Source organism: Macaca nemestrina, chromosome 4 (assembly GCF_043159975.1).
Source record: "Macaca nemestrina isolate mMacNem1 chromosome 4, mMacNem.hap1, whole genome shotgun sequence".
Taxonomy (NCBI): domain Eukaryota; kingdom Metazoa; phylum Chordata; class Mammalia; order Primates; family Cercopithecidae; genus Macaca; species Macaca nemestrina.
The window spans coordinates 65,938,294-65,954,895 of record NC_092128.1 but is presented as its reverse complement, the minus strand read 5'-3'; the positions used below and the strand labels follow the sequence as shown (position 1 = coordinate 65,954,895).

General features: G+C 34.6%; 1 protein-coding gene across 2 annotated transcripts in view; it reads left to right on the top strand.

The window, feature by feature from the left end:
• Positions 1 to 16,602, top strand: part of LOC112425526 (T-box transcription factor TBX15-like) — a 581,798-nt gene that overhangs the window by 39,002 nt on the left and 526,194 nt on the right. The gene's annotated exons all lie outside the window — the stretch shown is intronic.

Below are 16,602 nucleotides of genomic sequence, written 5' to 3'. Positions count from 1 at the left end.
ACACCCTATTTATTTTAGCAGTGCTTATATACTGAATGCATTTGAAACCTGAGTAGATTTTTCAGAAAGTTCTAAAAGTACATAAAGATTTAATGATGTGTTGGACACATAGATGTCTCAGTAATAAAAAGTCAAATAGTCTTTATAATCTACAAAAGCCCCTTTCACAATTGGTGAGGAAGGAAGGCTTCACCACCTATTCATTTGTTAAAATTATAAGAATTCCTGTACATTAGTCTTTGAAGCAATTTTAGAAGAAAAAGAAAACTGCTATTTATAGTGATGCAATTATAGACCAAGAGATGACAGTGGCACTTGGCTCCAAGGTGCATGGTTTTGTTTTAAATTGAACAGGAGTTTTATGGCTATTTCATTTCTAAAGTCTTGTCTTTTGTAATACTCATATCTACACAGAAGTCAGGCTGTGTTCTAACTATGGTGAGGTGGCAGGGGAATGAGGTAATTTAATTCAGAGCTGGATATTTGCTCCTGATAAAATGGTCGTTTTTAGCACATATAAATATACTATGAAAATTGAATGCCAGATTGCATGAAGACTGCTTCTGGCATTAAAAAAAAAATGTAAGAGCAAGTAAGGATTAGAAAATAAAACTTGAGAGCTTTGGTATGAAGCAGACAGAAATAGAGGTTAGAGAATTTGCTACAAATTTCTGAAGATGAGATTGAAGTGGTATCTATCACAGTTTGGGTTTCCCTGGAAGCAGATGCTAAAATGGACATTCTCAAACAAGTAGTTTGATAAGAAGTGCTCTTGGGACCACTGTCTGTGAGGAAAGCAGGTTTGGGTGGGAGAGAAACTGAACTGGAATACAATTGGAAGGGAGGCCTCATTTGACATAAACGAAATTCTGAATCTGAGATGCCCCTTCAAAGGTGTCCCGAATTGAAATATGGTTATCAGGACGGTTCATGCAGGCTGCCCCTGGGAAGAGGGTAAGGCAACAACCTTATTCAAAGGGGAATGTGTTTATGAGCTCTCAGCAGGCAATAATCCCTGCATCTGGGGTATGAGAGCTTGCAATTCTATGAGGCTCTTGCTGAGTACCCTATGTAGAAGTATTTATTTTATATGAAAATAAGACATTAGAGCTGTAGAACCTAGAATTTTAGGAACTAGAACAACTAATTTCCCAAACAGGAAATGAGAATTCATTGAAAGCAAGATCTCTCTTACATCTACACTTTTGGTTCCACGTATTCAACTTATTAAGGATACAAAACTGTCATTGATTTGACATGTTCTAAGTACTGGATGATGATGTCTTATAGTGTCAAGATGATTATTTCAAAGCAGCTAGCTGCAACTTCAAAACGCTATTCAACTGTTTGATCTGGCCAACATCTTTGCTGTGCACAATGTGTGGTAGAACCACTATATCTCATGGTTATATTCCCACAACCACATTACCTTTGCTAGGAAAAAGCTCTCCTCATCCAATGTGATGTTATACAGAATACCACACCAGAGAATTCACAATCCTTTTAATCCTTAGATAGTAGCACTCACTGAAGCCCTTTGATTTGGAGAAGCATATTTCTGGAATATATATTGATTTCATTCAAGATGATTCACTGTCTTTTCCATGATGGTAAAAGTATAATGTAATCAACTTTCCATCAAGTTCCTAGGTTGATTTCCTAAAGGGATGGTGTCATATAGTTAGTGGTATGCTAAAGCTGTCTTGATTTTGTTCTTAAGATCTAAATTTTGCATTTCTTCACAGTTTTACTTTCAGTGATGTCAGGTTTGGGACTTGAAATTTATCATGCTTGGTGTATTAATACTACAGAAATTAGGGCTCTTTTCCCTGGATAGCCAGTTGTTAAACATTTATTATCACTTCAGTGATTTTTGGAAGCTTAGTATTCTGTTGCAGAAAATTTTGACCTTCATAGCTGTTAGTAGCTAAATCAGCCTTAGTGAGTGCAAGCCCATACTATTTGCTCCATATATTCCTTCCCATCTACTCTGTTCTTGAGCCCAGAGCACCGAAATGGCCAATGATAGAGACTGGCTGATGTCAAATGGTAGAGTTGTTCTGATTTCTGTGTTATTAGTGCCACTTCTAGGTAGATGTTCCTGCATGGGTGTCAACATACCATACAAAGATCTACAAAAATTCCCATAGACTTATCTACATTCATTTTTTTTTTTTACGAGACCCCCCAAGTTTTCCAGTTTTTCTCTTTTCATGTCTGTGTCCCAATAGTTAAATCATTCATCACTGCCATGGGACTATATATATTATTTCAGGCCATTTTCCCCCACACAGTATGGATGGCCTACTATACAAATTTCTGACCAATACAAGGAGTTTCCCCTATGGCTGACTTTCATGTCCACTCCAGGGTGAAGACCTATAGCAGCAGGTAATTTTTCTCTTCATCTTACATACTGAGCCGATGGATCTATAATCCAAGTGATTCTCCCCCAACCATAATTGTGAGCCAAGAGAGAGGCACTCAAATCTGTTCCACCTGTTTGTGAACAGAACCTTGTGTTCTTTTCACTTGATCATATCCACATATTCCATTTTCAACTTACAAGAGATTGTTGTTATGTCCAGTCCACTCTATATTGGGACAAAACATAACTAACCCATGATGGAGCATGCTGGCTGCATGGACATTTGATGTATCAGGTATTCTATCTCTACCAAGGCCCAGAAGGACATTATAGACTACTTTTCAAATAATATTTCTCTGCTGCAGATGGCATAGCCTTTGTCAAGAACCCACTAAATCTACGCTGTGATTTTCCTGCTGTAGAATTCTTCTCATTTACTTCTAAGATCATACAGTCTATTGAGTTATATAGCCTAAGAGACAGGGATACTTGCACTGAAGCCTGGACCTGCTGTCAAGCTGTATTCTTCTCTGGGACCATTCAAAACTTGTAGCCTTTTGTGAAACCCAGTAAATGCATTGGAGCATTATTTCCAAGTCTCAATTACACTGCCTCTATATCCTGAAGAGAATGGACATGTTCATACTTTAAAGCCATCTCAGACACAGTGTTCAAGAGTCATAAAATATCTGCTTATTTTCTTTTCCTCAACATAAAGTTTCTTGAGTAAATGGCTGTAGAACACTTTGGGAAAATGCCAGAGGAAGTTTTACTATATACCCTATTGCAATAAGGCAGGATCCTCCCTCCTGTGGACCTAGCCTGTCTTCAAAGGGTTCCAGATCTGAAACTGACTCTTGTCTGGACACTCTGCGAGGAATCGTGAGTTTTACTGGGGCAACTTCACTCAACCACCTGATCAATCAACCTTGATTTCTTTGTATTTGGTTGAACAATACCCTCTCCTGTCCTTAGAAATGCTGTGTTACTTTCACAATTTCCAAGGCTCTCTATAAGTAAGGCCACCCTTATTGCTAGTCTAACCTTGTTCTCATTGGGATAATTGGTTCAACTTTATCTTTGATGGTTAAATAACACCACATGAACTCTATTATTTTGGGATTATATCATTCCCATTGCCATTACGGAACCTACTTCTGTAATAGCAGCTCCTATTATGCCTGCTCTGCAGAAGACAGCCACCACTGAGCTTTTAAAATAATATTATATCCAACAAATTTCTTACCTCTTTAGTAAACAAGATCTTCAAGGCCCACTCTGTGAAGCACAGTAATTTGGTGAATTTTCTGACTTTATGTAGCATATTTACTCTCTTATGTAGCATATTCACTTCTCTGAGCCATTCAAACTCTTCTTCCAACACCTTTTATGGCCTTTGTCATTTTTACTTCACTTAGTGTGGGCTATTGCTTTCTCCATCCTTCTAAGAGTTATTCTGATGGAATATTACCACCTGTCTCCACCATTGCTTTCTACATGCTTCTAAGAGTTATTCTCATAGAATGTTACTGCCCATCTCCTAGAGTCCTTGCTAGGGTTTTAAATATTGAATCATGGAGTTTGCTCCCACACCTATAAATTCTAATTGTATGTTCAAGCAAGTAGAAAGACATTAGATATTAACAAAGAACAGTGAACCACTTTTGCAGGGCCAGAGGGTTCTGGAGCATCTGGGAATTTTAGTTTGCAGATACAGATTTTCCAATCTTAATCTTCAGTTCTCACTCATTCCCAGTTATGGATGTGACCTTGGCAGAGTAGACTTGCTAACATCGAGAATTCAATCTTCCTGGAAGCTTTTCTATCTTTTTAAGTCCTGGATCTGGTCCTCAGAATTTGCTACCTCAATAATATAAGATAAAAGATTCTTTTTTTTACCAGAGAGGCATTCTAGCTTTCATACTTCATCTCCGATAAGTAATTAATTACCCTCCATCTTTCTATTGGTATTTTTTCCTTTAATGCGTCAATAGCACCTACCAAGAGCCATTTGATTTTATTGTCATCATAATCGCTACTTCCCTGAAGTTGTCAAGCAGCTGGTCTATTACACCCACAAGAGCATTCCTTTCCACTAATATCTTCTCCCAGTTCACTAGTGGGGAAAGCCACATGCCATGGTCCATCATTGCTTCATCTAACACCAGTAATTGGGTAGTAGTCTTACAGTGAATGATAATGGCTCCAAAATCTCATTTTAGTGCCTGTTTCTTAGTACCACTCTAACGTCAATTTTCATAGGTCATTTTCCCAAGGCAATAGACCCTGAGATAGAATTTACATGCAGTTGGTATGCTGGAGAATGCTCTCAGGAACAATACCTGTAAGAGAGTGAGCAAAGCAAGAGTAAGCAGAGGGAGAATTTGAAATTGATACAGTTTCAGCAGAGGACTCATCTGTCTCTGTTGGAGCTCTGAAGCACGAATGGTCCAAAAGTATTCAAAATTGTGGCAAGGAGGCTGGATCTTTCTCCCCACATCAATAGTATTGGATGTTGGCTGTCCCTGGGGAAAGCAATTAATCTTGAATGTTCCATCTCCCTTTTGCAGAGAGCTATTCCTAAATAACTCATCTGTGGCTAACAGAAGGCAGAAGCCCTTTCTCTGTGGGATGAATGCTTCAGCCCTAAAAGGTAGATCTGGGTGGCATAACACAGTAGCTTCTCCAGTGTCAGAAAACTGCATTCGTGTTGAGATTTTGGTACATTCCATAGCATTTTAATTTTTATCAAATCATAAATGAGAGCAAATATTGTCTAATACTAAGCCTATAAAATTCCATGACTGAATTTAAAGTTTATTTGTGTGCATTGTTACTTTTAAAGGAAAATATTCATAGAAATCATTCTTGTATATGTATTCAACCTCTCATGAGGTTTTGTTATCCGCAACATTGAAATATTGAGGCAATATAATTTTATATATACAAAAATAGAAAGGAGGCAACTAGTAATATGGGCTAGTCATATCTATGTAGTAATTTATACATTTGTGAGAAAGTAATGACATTAATCAAAAATCAGAAATACTAATAAGACAATAACCAATATGAACAAGACAGGTGAATATTTAAAAATACCAAGTGAGCACCATTTATATATATGATTTATTTAATGCTTTAGAGTTTTAATGTCTAATTGCCATTTTCCTTTATCTTTGAAATGGGAGTTCCCTGCATATGGATAACCTAGTTATAGAGAAGAAAAGAATGACAAATTCCATGATAGCCAAATATTTCAATGAATATCTTAAATGTTAAATATCATACATTAATATTATAGATATAACATCTGTCTAAAAAGCTCACACTTGAATAAAATTAATTTAAACTCAGTTGGATCTCTTTTTTATCTATACCACATTTTCAATGTATCAAAATAACATTCTCTCTGATATATTCCAATGTGCCTTTTTGATGTTGATTGAAAGTCACTACTTTATCCTGCCAAGTAACATTTGTTATCAAACATAACACATGCCACTAAGAATTGTCAATTTCTAAGCGTAAATAGAGACCTATTTTTATGCTTTCAGCAGGTGTGGTTGTCCTTTAGCAATAATTACTGTGGATACCAGTCTTGCGTAAATGCATGGGTAGTCAGGAGCAATTTACTTTTAGTATTAAAGCAACATGAAAAAATACTTTTGTCATGAAGAAAGGTCACATCTTTTAATGGAAAATTTTGACCAATGCTAAATAAGTTTATTTAGAATTTTGGAGCACATAATATATTCATTGCATCCCACAAGTTCTCAGTGTTAAAGGAAAAACTCTATTTTACCCTCTGCTGTGAGAAGTGTTATAGTTTTGCTGTAATTCCCATGAAATTACCTTTATTTGTTTCTTTATTCATTATCTTTTTACAGCCCTTTATTTAAGATTCAAGATTTTTATTTCATCTGACTTTCCAAATTTAGTAGCTTCATAAATTCTATTTTCCTGTCACAAAGTGCTCCCTATGAGGTGTCATGACATTGGATACATGTCGTCTATTGGATATAAACTGAGTTACTGGATTTGGGGGTGGGTGTCACTGGTGTCATACCTGAAATGTCACGACCTCCACATTCCTGTGTGGTGGGAGTTCTGCTGTTAGTTCACACTCAATCTGGAAGTTACTCTTCCCAACAAAAGAAGTAGGATATAAAACTTTTTTCCCCCATCTCTGCTGTGTAGGCAGAACCCAGAAACAGATGGCTGGAGAACACAATGTCCTAAGATTAGAGACAGGAAAATTCAGGTCCCCCCAAATAGAAAGAAGCAAGTCCGCAATCCTAAGTACTGCAGGCCAGACATTTTATAGCACATAACAGACAAGAAGAAACTAGCTTAATAATCACTTTGATTAAAATAAATCTACTGAAGGTGGCCTTGAAGCAGAGACTGAAGAAAGCCTGCAATGCAAGAATGAAGACACATAATACAGAATGGTGTGGTTTGAGGACAATATGAGAGAGCACTGAAGCCCACAGCAGAGACTGTTCTCTTTCCTATAATTATTAACAAGGCTTTTATCGATACCTGATCAAGTAGAAATTGGAAATATGCAGAATATGATTCTATATACTATATTCACGAAGTTGTATTTATTTTTTATTTTTATATTTATGTTGCCTAGGTTGGAGTGCAGTGGCCTGATCATGCCTCACTGCAGCCTTGAGGCCCTGAGCTTAATTGATCCTCCCACCTCAGTCTCCTGAGTAGCTGGAACTACAGGCACATACCACCACATCGTCTAATTTTTGTATTTTTTGTAGAAACAGGGTTTCCCCATGTTGCACAGGCTGGTCTCAAACTCATGGGCTCAAGCAATCTGCCTGCCTTGGCTTCCCAAAATGCTAGGATTACAGGCATGAGCCACCATGCCTGGCCATGTATTTTTGTTTACCTTATAGAGTACTTATATGAAATGAATTCAGTCATTTTCAAAAAATCCATGTATTATTTATATAAAGCACCAAGGTAAAGAGGAATTACCTAGATTGGATAGGCTGTCCTGATAATTTCAAGTACTCTAAGAGAATAAGGCCAGATCAGTAGCAGCCATTGCACCATGTTGTCTAAACTATCTTCATTTTGACCAGCTTTACATTGATTTGTATGTGTTTTTCGATTTCTTCCTCATGCTATCCCACTGCCTGACACAATCTTTCTGCCATTTACACAAGTCAGTATATTGCTTATCTTTTGAGGGCTAACTTAGATGTCATTTGTTCATTCTTTTGTCCTTGAGATCTACACTGAGTGTTTCTTATACCATTAGGAGTCAACTGATAAGACCCGGAGAAAAATAAGAGAATGTAGACACATGCAAAGATAACTAAAACATAAACTGGAACTGCAGCAATATGGTTTTTAATGAGCTTTTATTCCATATAAATCAGAGGAGAGGAGGAAAGGAATTAGAGAAGATTTTGTTTAATTTTACTTCTAGCAGGAGATCACACTTGAACTGTCTTAAGGAATGATGTTAATTAGTTGGAGAGAAAGGGAAAGTCCAAATGAATAGAGAAGCATGAAGAAAGGCAGAGTAGTTCGAAATATAGTGATGCATTTGGAGAACTACAATTTAATGTGATCAAAAAGTGAGTCTATGGATAATGAGGACTGAAACTGAAGAGAGAAATAAGGTTTACTGCATGGAAGTCTGGGATGATAGTATGGAATTTGAATTTTAAATTGTAAGTTATCATGATTCACTTAAGTGTTTAAACAAAAGAATGACAAGATTAAATTACCAAGAACAATTACTTTTGCAATAGAGAACAAACATTGCTGTGGGGATGCCAAATAAGAGGTATAATCGATCAAGTGAGTCAATGATACACCTAGGTAGGATCCAGGAAGAGAGGCAGATTAATGGAAATACATTATGAGTTCAGACTGGGAATGCTGAATTTGAATTGCCTGTGCACAGAAAGATAGAAGTCTCAAAGATGGAATTAGATATAGATTTATGGGATTTAAGAGGAAACACTTTGTAGAAGATACTGATTAGAAGTCATCAACTTAGAGGTGGAAATTAAAATAATGGAAGTCAGTCAGACCACCCAGACAGTTAAAAGATTAAAACTTTAAAACAAAAGCTGAAGAAGTTCGTATCTTAATCTTCCTAAAGATAACATTTACGCTCAAGGATGTCAGCAGCATTCTGATAGGGAGTAAAGTAACCTGCCACAGGTCATATGGCTAGTAACAATGAAAGTGAGGTTCAACTACAAGACTTCATGCTGACAAAACTTGTAATTTTTCTTACGTATTTATGTAGCTACTATAATCACAGATAATTTAAGCAAAATTATTTTTAACTAGAACTTTTTTTGGAAAGTTCTTAGTTTGCTTTTAATTTCTTTATATAACGTAAATCAACATCAGAACTAAAGTGAAAAATTCCGATATAATCCTGGTCCAGAATTCAGAGCCACAATTTTTATTTCTAGCTGTATGACAGTTTTGTTCTTTTCAATTCACAGTAGTCATTTGGATGACTTTGAATAGGTGATAAATCTTGTTCATTTCAGTTATTTAAAAATCCATATGAATAATTGAATCATAAGCATCATATTTGTTAAAAAATGTCAGCAGCATGCATTTGAAACAGTGTAAATGCTGAGTAAAGAGGTATTTTTCTTTGTGACAATAGTAAAATGCTTATTACTAAATTATATTTGATTTTGTCTGTATTTTGCTAAAGTTTGAAGGGGTCATGGAGTAAAGTGAACATATGAATTGAAAAAGATTTCTTATCCACAAGTTAAATATTTATTGAAGGGAGTGAGTGATATACTAAGTTAATGCCAAGTTCGCATGTATGTGCGTTCAATTTAGCTTTAAATTTCTCGGTGATCATTTGGTCACCTATTAGAAAATGTCATATTGGGTACATAAAATATGTCTTGGACACTGGATATGTTAAAGTCCTCAAGGAATTTGCCAACTATTTAAATACACAAATACTATATATGCAAAACAACTATAGACCCATTTAAGGCAATCAGTGTGCTCTGACACCTAAAGGCAACTGAATAGTTTGATTTAGCCCACAGAAAATATGAGGTGTTATTATTTGAAATACAGTAATTAAAAAATTACACTCAAGTAGCTTGGCACCAACACATTCTGTGCTTCTCATCAAAATCTGTAGTGTTGAGTTTATTTTGGATCCTTGTACTGTTAAACAAAAAGACAAAAAAAAATGACATAGAATGGAAGGAAAATGACTGTAATAGTGAAGGACCAAGTGAATGACCACGGAACTCTGTCATTTGAAGTGTTAGGAAAGAACTAACGATGTGTGTTAGCAATGACAAGACTCACTGAAGGATTGATAGTTCTATCTTTCAATAACTGAAGAGCTGTTATTTAGAAGAAATTATACTTTTTTTCTTTGTTACTCTGGAAGTTCTGGGTCCAAAGCCTTAGAGTAAATGAAAACCCTGGAGTCACCCAAAGGTCGGCTTGATTCCAACACTGAGACTGGTTTAGATGAGCTTTCCTGGAAGATATTTAGGGGCTCTCACCCTTTTTGAACCTATTCCTGGATATTTACATTTTCCATAGACTTATTTTTGAAATTTGTGTCCTTATAAGCCCACTTTGGCTTCTTTATTTTTCCTTTTTCTACTTTCAGAGATATTCCTTGTTGAATTTCCTTTTAGTCCTCCATGACCTTGAACCATGTTTTCTTTTGGAGCCTGAGGTTGCAGTACCAGAGCAATTTGTTGTTTGATCAGAACCAGTAGATACAGGATTTTTAGATTTCTATGGAAAGAACCTTGTAGTTACTAGAGATATATTTTACCTTTCTCTATATTTTATAAATATGCTCTACAAATTTAAGGGTGAGTCTAAAGTTGAATTTATGTTCCTAAAATATTAGTAAAAATCTGATATTAGGGTACCTCAAATTCTGGCTGAATAACTTCTAACATCTTAGATTCAGACTTAATTAAAATTATAGTTGATATCATAAAGCATCAGTATCAATGGCATTTGATAGAAAGGCCTGTATGATAAGTGAATGACACATTCTGGTCGTCATTAGACAGTTATTATTTAGATAAGATAGAATATTAGTGTCCACATAAGTTATGGTAAAAAAAATTAAATCAGTACTTACTCTGGACCTAAATATCATTCAAACTTTTTTCTAAGTATATTTACTAAACAGGGGCAAATTAAATGTTTGTTCTAACAGTTTGAATGACTTTGGTAATCCTAAAACTATAAACATTTGTTAGGAGGGACTAACTTTGGTGGAGTATTGGTTTTACTTATTTATTTTTTATTTCATTTATTTATGTGTTTATTTTGAGACAAGGTCTTGCTCTGTTGCCCAGGCTGGAGTGCAGTGGCTTGACCATGGCACACTGAAGTCTCAAACTCCTGAGCTTGAGGAATCCTTCCACTTTAGCCTCTGAGTAGTGGGGATTACAGGCCCATACCACCACACCTGGTTGATTTTTTTTTTTTTTTAAGAGATGGGGTTCTCACTATGTTGATCAGGCTGATTTTTGAACTCCTGGCCTCAAGCAATCCTCCAGCTTTGGCCTCTCCAAGTGCTGGGATTATAGACTTGCACTCAGCCAAGTATTGGTTTTAAATGATTGTTTTTATAACTAAATTACAAACATTTTTGTCATAAAAATTTTACTCATTAAACCTAATTACTGATTTCTGATTTCATTAGCTAGCTGTAATAAATATAACAAATGTAAAATACTGTGTGATTATCTTAGAATTAAAAGATTGAAAAAGCAATTTTACAAGTAAAAATTAGTTTATAAGATTCCAATAGATACTTTAAAATCTAAGTGGGCCTCTTAACTGTCCTCCACAGAAGTGTTTTTCTTTTTGCCAAATAAATTTTGGAAATGATGCATATTTTTACTAATACACTGAAACAAAATGTCAGTAATCATTTTACATGCACATGGTTCACTTAATTCTCTTAAAGCAAAGAAGATAATAATAGCTGCTGTTTTCTCTTGCTGACTGTATAGCTGGGTCATACGATAGGTTACAAAAATTTTTATATTGTCCTCTCAACATATAGATGAAATTCTAAGCCTAGAAAATATGATCTTAATTTCTGTCTGGGGGGTGAGCAAATCTTCATATGAACATTTTTCTAATACTTACAAAAACTTGGCAACACAGACTATATGAGCAAAAGGAATTAAGTTTAGGGCTAGTAAAACTTAGCAAACTATAAAAGGCAGGAAAGTGTGGAAAGTATGAAAGCAATAGTAAAATGTACCTTATGGGACGATTTACCATCATAGTGGTATTTTTTTGAACATTTGGATAACATAATTCAGAAAAGTGATTCCTAACTGAGAAAGATTTTAATGCCAGTGAATGTGGGGAGTACTACTGGGTGCTTTCTAGAATTTTCATTTATTGAGATATTTCTATCTAGTACTATATCGGTTTTACTGGATATCATTATTTTATATAACAGCTTACTTTTGTTAATCATAGTTTTGCTAGTCATTTGAGTAAACAAAAATAAACACGGTTCTGCTAAGTAAGCAGCTGAGAGTTCTCTGCTGTAGTACCCAGACTATTCTGACTGTAATACTGTCTTCTCTACTAGAGCAAAAGTTCTCTGATTGCCAGATGAGGATACCCTTTGTTACCTAAATATCTTGATGATTTCTTAAAGCTCTTTCTTTTGGAATTGTCCAATTAAAGCAACCAACACAACCTGTTGAAAAAAATTTGTTTCCCACTTCAGTGCAAAGAAAAACCTCATTTAATTTCCAGTAAAGAGAATGAACTGACAAAGGGTTACCTGTGCTTTTGTCAGCAGTCTAGATGTCTACATTCTGTTGGAGCTGAGCACTTATAAAGGTGTTGAAATAAAAGCTCCCTTTAATTTTGCTATCTAAAAGTCTCTTTTGGGCAGTTGGCTTTGTAATCTAAGTTAACCAGATTATTTATTTATTTATGTACACCTGGGCTTTGCATTTTAGTTTTCCTCATGGTTTAAATGACTGTTCCTTGCTCACACTGCAAGATTTATTAGTAGCTCTTCCTTATTAAGAACTCTTTCTAGAACTAAGTCTTGTTAGTATATATCTACTGGCCTTTACACAGTCATGATCACATTCACAGTCAAGTCGCTAGAGAAAACAGAGAGCCCAAACTCTTTAAGCTCAGACTTCCACCTGTAAAATCCCCTGCATTTATTTAGTGGCACTAAACACTTTAAAGCCTTATCCACGTATATCCATCATCAAGATTCAGAAATTCCTTAATAATTTGTCTATGAAGACTCCAAATATATTCCTTTTTAATGTTAGTCTAATTGTTTAGTGTATAATTTATCCTCCCATATGTTAATATCCTGTAAGGAATTTTATAATATGTCTGTTAAATAATTGAAAAAATGTGTGACATTAGATAATTTAAAGTAGATTTTTGAAATTATCTAATGCATCACCAGTTAAGAATTCAAAGGTTTTATAAACATAATTACAAATATTAGCATGAAGCTGAACATTTCAAAGACTTAAGATATGGTAAGTATTTAGCATTTCTGAATCTTGAAAGGTGGCCTGAACTACTTAGCTGTATTTTAACTCTTCTATTATCTAAATTTAGAAAAACAAAAGCTTATAATTCCATAAAGACCATGGGAGCATAAAATGACTTTCTATGCCAAGTTAAATCTATGTAGAGAATTGAGGAATCATCTAGGAGATAAATTGAATAGAGGATAGGGCTGTTTCCCCAGGACTGAAACAGTTTTGCTATGTTTACTGCTCAAATTCATTAGCTAACTTTTCTTATTCAAATACTATTTGATAATATTTAGATGATTTTTACATATAAAAACTTTAATCACCTTGGAAGTGAACAAAATTAGAGTATGAGAACTTCTTACTACGTAAAGTAAAAACAATTCTCTCTAATCAATTTGAAGGTTTCTAGACTATGGATTTAGAAACTTTAGCATAATGTCCTTTAAGGTTAATGTGTAAATATGTTTTTCTCATGTTAACACTGGAGATGGAGCCTAACTATACTGTGCTTAATGAGAATGGATATAGTTAAATAGAAATGTGATTATATTCTCCAAAGAATCATGCCATTACTTTAATATACTAAATACACTGTGAATATGAACAAGTACTTTAAAATCAAAATTAAATAAGATAACTATGACTGTGGAATATTTCTTACATAATACACCAGCCAATTCAAGCCATAAGCAAATGTATTCCATCCTGACTGCCATGGTCTTGCTTTTGACAATGTTCTACACAACCCTCTGTTGTGGAAATTAATTGAAGGATGATGATTTAACAACGTCTTCTCCTTCTTTTTATTGTTTTCATTTATGTCCTCTCATTTTCTCCTCTATATTCAACTTAGAATGGTAGACATTCATTTTTCCTGAGTGAGTTATTATGAATTGATTATCTTTTACTTTTAGAGATCAATAGAACATTTTACAGATTTTTTTCTCTACTAAATTGCACTTTCCCTTAGGTTTCCAGAAGAGATCTGTGTTTTGTTGCAATAAAAGTGACAGCATTTCAATAAATACTGCTTCTTATCTATTTTTGGTATTTCAATAAGCTATTCAGTTAAGAAGTACCTACCCCTCTTCTATTTCTTCTTCACAGCAGGAATTTGTTTTTGCTAAATCCTACGTTTATCAACTTTGGTCACTGTTTTTCATATTAATACATACAGAACCATTCAAACATGACTTGGACATGGCCTAGAAATTGAAATAGTCAAGTCACTAGTGACAAAAGAAAGCCCAAACTCATAATTTTTAAACTGTATTTTAGAGGCTGTCTTTAGAAAGTACTCATTATTATTCAGAGACTACCTTTATTACTAAGTGTAGATAGAAAATTATAACTTCCTTTTGAATAAGATCATTATAAAGTTTGCAGTTATTCTTAGTGCTAATTTTAAACTCCAGAATAAAAGTTTTCTTTTATTCTGAAATCATACTAAGGTTTGTCTAATCTTAAAATTTTCACATAACTAAATTTCACAAACTAAATTTGACACAATTTTTATAAACCCCACAACATTATAGATTTTAAGATTTCAAAGAATATTGAGAGAGGACATCATGCATCTCCTTTTTTAGAAACATTTATTTTAGATTGTAAATGTATGCAAGCATACCCTCCTCCAACCCCTTCCCACCAACACATGTGCACACAAACTCCTAACCAACTTAAGGGCAAGCCAGGAAATGAACTCAAGGCTTCAGACTATACGTCCTATTTATACAACTATGCTCTGGACCATTATTGTAATTTTGGGCCCTATTCCATTATCTTAGCCCCTGAAGAGGATTGGAGAATAGGAAAAGGCTGATTGCCATAGAATAACATTTTGTGTTTAATTTTAACCTCCAAGTTGACCTTCTCATTTGAGTCTCCTCCATTACTGAGTGCTTTATCATAGTCACTGAGGAAATGTGAAATGCTAGATCTGCTTTTCTAAAACACAATGTACTGGAACACACCTAGGGACTTGAAATGTGGAGACTTGATAATGCGAGATGAATAAATTCTTTCCTTTTAAGGAAATCCAGTTGGGATTGAAAGTTAAGACTAATCTATGATAACATTTAAATCATACTGGGTTCCTAACACAGTGACAAACTATAATAAGAAAATCACTAAAATGTGAAATTCAGAATATCAAGTTGTTTCACAGATTTTGAAATCTATCAGTTTGTCAGACTAGTTTTTGAACAAAAAAGCAAAGATTAAAAAACATAAATGTCTATAAAATTGCATTAAGATTAATTAGTGTTTTCATTTGTATTTTAGGGACAATTTTGAACAATGAACAATAAGGTGTAAAGTGCTTTACAGAGTGAATTTTGTTCTACTTCATTTTAATTATTCACTTCTTCAGATGTGGGAATTTTTTTCTTTTTTAAATCGTGCTTTCCTGGTAAAATACAAAATAGTTAACAATGTTTATTTCAATTAGGAAAAATTAATAATGCTTTAATATCAAGAAATTTCCTGCCAAAAATGAATAATCCTATTATTTGCCACATGCAGGATAGTCTAGATTGCTCTGAAAAGTTCTTATGAACAAAAAGAAGCAATGGTATCTTATCTTATTAGTCTACTGTTCATGCACCAAATGTAACCTTTCATACATTAAAGACTGGAGAGACTAGGTTGAAAGTCAGGAGTATTGTCATGTTTACCAGTAAAGGAATAATAACAACTTTAAGTAGTTATCTGATATGCCCTACTCAGCAAGCAACTGGTTCTGAGCTCTGTCCTAAGCTTGTGACCTAATATCAAGCCAATGTATATTGTAAAATTTAAAAAGCTGATAAATAAATATACGTGGTCTCCCCTCCCTCAAAAGCAGCCATAACCAAATAGAAAGTTTTAATCTTATTAGTTGATCCATGTAGTCAGTTATCAATGGACTAAAAAAAAAGGTTGCACCATAGCAGATTGAATTGCAATTTTATGTATCTTTGCAAACACAACCGTATGGGTTTTTCAAAAGTATATGAATATATCAACTGTGCTGGCCGTGCAGTGGAAGATAGATGGTTATAACTTTTTCTAGAAGAATCTTTTGGTGAGTTAAACAGAGTTTATATGTCATAGTGATAAAGAACTTGAGCACTAAATTCAATCAGACCATAAAAATAAATAGCCCACTCTACAACTCATGGCAGTGGTAGTATGTATCTCAATGAATCATTATGGGCATTAAATGAGATGACTTTTTAAAAATTTTCTTTTGCATAGAACTTAATCCCTAGTGAGGGCTCAATATACATACTGTTAATGAAAGATGGCAACACTTTTTTGATGTTCATCCCATTGAGAAGTGGAGTGTAGTTCCCTCCCCTTAAATCTGAGCTAGCATGCCTGTGACTTTTTCTGACCAATAGATTATGGCAGAAGTGATACTATGCTAGTTTCATGCTAGATCTTTCAGGAAATAAGTAGCTGTATCTTAATATCTTAGAGCCCCGAACTACCAAAACAGAAGTCCAAGAACCTTCTGGGGATAGAGATCACATGGAGGAACACTGAAGGGCCAGATATATAAGTGAAGAGGCCATACTGCTGATATCCGAGTAAGAAATGTCCAACTGAGCCCCATTAACTCACAAAATCATGAGAAACAATTTTTGTATAAGCCATTATATTTATTGGGGTGGAATTTGTGACACAGTAATAGATAATCAG